The sequence below is a fragment of the Ostrea edulis genome, chromosome 9, assembly GCF_947568905.1.
Source record: "Ostrea edulis chromosome 9, xbOstEdul1.1, whole genome shotgun sequence".
In the NCBI taxonomy this organism is placed as follows: Eukaryota; Metazoa; Mollusca; class Bivalvia; order Ostreida; family Ostreidae; genus Ostrea; species Ostrea edulis.
In genome coordinates, this window is record NC_079172.1 from 15,615,740 (window position 1) to 15,619,905 (window position 4,166).

Below are 4,166 nucleotides of genomic sequence, written 5' to 3' on the forward strand. Positions count from 1 at the left end.
TTGAAAATGTGATGACGTCATTATGACGTCATAATTAACTGACTATTTAACAGTGTGGGTTCGTCTGCTGCGACACGGGACCTCCGTTTTTAAGGTCATATCCGAAAGCCCGTGATGCGTTTGACGAAGGAACAATCACTGACCTATGTTTACGTCTTAAGGTAGCTCATTACACCAACATTTTATTTAAGGTAGAGACGGATAGCAACCACGTGATCAGTAAAAATCGTGTATATTCACGTGAATTTATTTTCCGGAATTCCGTACGCCGTCATAGAGTAGTTGAAAAACATAAAGGGGTTCCGAAAGTACAAGTTGTTGCTGTGACTGACTCGATGATTGAGGGGGTCGTCTCGACGAAAGATAGAGACAGTTGGCCATAGTTTAGATTAGGAATACGTCAATGTAATAATAGTGGACCAAATGTTTCGTCCGTGCAGAATGGCACTTTTTACCTCACGACCATGCATAGCTGCGCTACGTAAACAATTTTACAAAGTTGTTGATGTAGCGTGATCGTGATGTCCGACTCCGAGTACGAGTGCTGCGAGTTTCAATACTGTTTATGTAGTCATTGAGAGTTTAAACAAAGTTTCTTCTGAGAAGAGAAATTCGATGGATGCATTCAACGTGGATAACGAGATTATAATTTCGTTTGGTAAGTGAAAAAATATGGCAAATTAAATTTGTATTCAACCCACTTTTCCTCTGCTATTTCACAACGTGATTTTATAATAACATCTATAAACACACAACTTGGAGATGTTTCATTTTCTTTGCATTTATATATTCCATATGTGCCCAAAATATAACTCCTACAAGCTCATGTAATTGTAAATGAATATCATGTATATGACACATTTAAAAAAATAGGGCTCTCAGCCTCCCACAAGTTTTTTTTTGGAGGGGGGGGGGTGGGTGTTGCACTAAATTTCTATTTGGTATACATGATAGTACTTATAGTATCTTGAAATTTCATTGACCTAAGATATATTTCAAATCTGGGGTTTCATGTTTCACACAAGCATGAAAGTCTACAATTTAAAATATCAATATTTTGTAAAATCACAAGTCCCCTCATAGGCAAATGTATGTATTGTATGAACATAAGATATATATGTCCTTCTCTTGACCCACACTTGGTAAAGGAGACATGTCTGATAAATCTAGAGTTGACTTGTTTTGATATTATTAGAATGAACTGGCAGTTTATCGTATGAAAACATATTTGTCATCTCATATTGCAATATGATAATCATGATGTTTATTCACCTCATTAAGGGGGGGGGGGGTATGGGGTATGTACAGTTTAAATAGAAGTTAGCTATAACAATATAAAGTAAATAACAATCATTCAGATGTACTACTACTGCAAGAGTTCACATTGCTGCACTGCACACATTTAACATAGTGTTACATATGTAATACTGATTTCAGACAAGATTTTAAAAATTAACATAATAAATGTAATTTTCAATATATCAGTATTTTAAAGTTCACTGAAGATGCATTGAGACACACAATTTTAAAATTGACATTGTCTGACACAGTATAATTAATGATTAATACTGACTGTGCAAATATTAATTATGATGATTTTTTCCCTAAGTATCATCCTAAGGACAAGTGCAAGTTGAAATGGATTTCGAGTCAACAACTTCAACAGCAATTTGCCTTGAAAATCAGCAAGAAAGGTACAGTATTTTCTAAGATATAATTTTTTATTTTAACACCAGACATTTGTAAAGGCTATTCTTAGTATATTAAATAATCATATTCATCTTTTTTTTTCAATATTTGAATATACAGAATATATTTTAACAGGTACTTCATTTACATTGATGATGTCATATCCCCTGAACCCCACAACTTTACAGGTTACAGAGAAAATTCAAGAACTTCTGCACAATGTGGGACTCCGATAGAATCAATAATGTATTTGTGAGCCCAGATATATTGTGCAACATACTAAAGTGTGAATTTAGTTGAAAACAAGTACATGTACTCATGTATACTATTATATGTCTTTCTTAAAGACAATAATATTGCATAAATGTAGATGAAGTGTCATTGTTGATTATTCTAAGTTTTTGATATATCAAAATCAGTAAACATTTCTAAATGAAAATAAAATACCAATTTTTAAACTTTTAATCAATGTGTTTGAATTTCTCATTTTCTACCCCCCCCCCCCCCCCCCCCCCCCCCCCCCCCCCCCCCCCCAACACATTCAGTGCATATATACCGTGAACTTGGAGAAATTACAAATAGATAATGCAGTATGCATGCATTCTGAGTTATCCAATAGCGAGTTTTTGTTTCAGTGTGAGACTACAAGTAGGACTCATAAACTTGTGAAGATACATATATATTTGTGAGAGCAACCGGCGCGAGCCCCCCTAAAATTTTCAAGTTTAAGGTAAATCGTGGTATGTTGTTTAGAAAAATGTATACGATAAAAGAAGCAATAATTTCCTCCACTCTCGGAGAAATAAATGTCTGACAAAACATTTTGATTTATTGAATTACTCTTAGACCCCTGCCTCATACAGTCCCCCCCCCCCCCCCCCCCCCCCCCCCCCCCCCGATTACAGTTTCCGATCCGCTCCTGAAATAGCTTATAGAAACCTTCTTATTGTCTGTTTCAATTCTCAGAGGTAATTTGGGATCGAATGCTTAAACATTTTAAGTTATTAAAAAGTTAGTAGTTTATCTCTGCTGGCTAAATCCTTCTTCTCAATGCGCCGAGTGCAATTCATGATGTCTATGTTCCTGCTCATTCTTTCTCCTCCATACCATGCAGTATATTAAAGGGGTTGGGATGTAATGGAGACATTTGTTTTAACAAATATAAATTGTATTTCTATTTTTTGTGGGGGTTTTTATGTGGGAAAACTCTAATATTAATCATCAAATGTGATGACATATGATAAATTTATATTCTGAGTGTAAGTGCACAAAGGTCAACAACGAGAACTACAACAAAGTATAAGCTAAAATTTGAAATACATACTTTCTGTATTATATTTATTAATTTAAAAAAGGTATTACAAAGAATCTTCGAATTTTAGCAAGCTTTTTTTGATGGATTATTTACAACATCTTTTAATAATTCTTTTTCTTACGAAAATGTGTAGTTTGTAAAAAGGGGGGTGGGGTTAGGAATTTTTTGCTAGTTCCATATTGAACCCCATTATGGTGTATAATTTTTTTCTTATATTTAACTTACTAGTAGACTAACCACTTAATGAAATAAAATAAGAAATTTGATGGGTAATTTTTTTGCAGCTAAAGCAAAAGTATGACCCTGTGTGCAAATATTGTGCACTATTTGAAGGTAATAGGCCAATGTAGCTTTGTTGAAGTAATGTTGTTGCATGTTAACAATGATTGCTGAACTTGAAATTGATGTGTAATATACAATTATGTGAAAGGTTGTTTGAAACCATATATGACAAGTTATGATCCTTTTTACAATAAAAATGTTATAGCTCTATTTGTATATTGCTCTCTACTTATTTTTCTTCACTTATTACGCTTTGCAAAGACTAAAGAAGGTGCTATTAAAATTGCCATATTTCTCAAAAACAAGGTCGATTACCAACATTGATTTTTTAATATGTTTTATATCAAAGCTTCATCATAAACATATATCGAAATTTAAAAAATTCAATGGTTAATTTTTTTAGCATCAACCTATCAATCTCTACCTTAATGGCTCGTTAAAACACCTCTTATGAAGTATGGTTTCACCATCGAAAGAGTGATACAAGCTCTTAATTATTTTATATGAATTTTATATGATTTTCCCCGGAATGATAAAAAAGATGTTTTGTTTGCAAATAAGATAGTCTAGAGTCCAAATTTTCGCTGCCAATTGGTGCATGGTATGGATATCTAATAAACATGCCTAAAAGACTCGGATATAAACGTTCTGATCGTTTAGAAAATGATATTCATGAAAATTGAAAACGTTATTTGTTAATATTTTTTTTTTAGATCTACGGATAAAATCTTCAAAAATATGTCAGTTAGAAAAGAAGTATATCGAAGAAATATATTTTAAAAAGAAATTGAAACGAAATGACCAAATTTCAGATAAATCACTATATTCATACGAGAGAAAAAAAGTACCGATCCTGATCAAAATTTATAGAAATGACAAA

General features: G+C 32.9%; 1 long non-coding RNA gene across 1 annotated transcript; it reads left to right on the forward strand.

The window, feature by feature from the left end:
- Nucleotides 1–261: 261 nt before the first annotated feature.
- Nucleotides 262–2,148, forward strand: LOC125659655 (uncharacterized). The gene is made up of 3 exons (XR_007364152.2): nt 262–658; nt 1,610–1,694; nt 1,825–2,148. It is a non-coding gene; the product is annotated as an uncharacterized LOC125659655 (long non-coding RNA).
- The last annotated feature ends 2,018 nt before the right edge of the window (nt 2,149–4,166 follow it).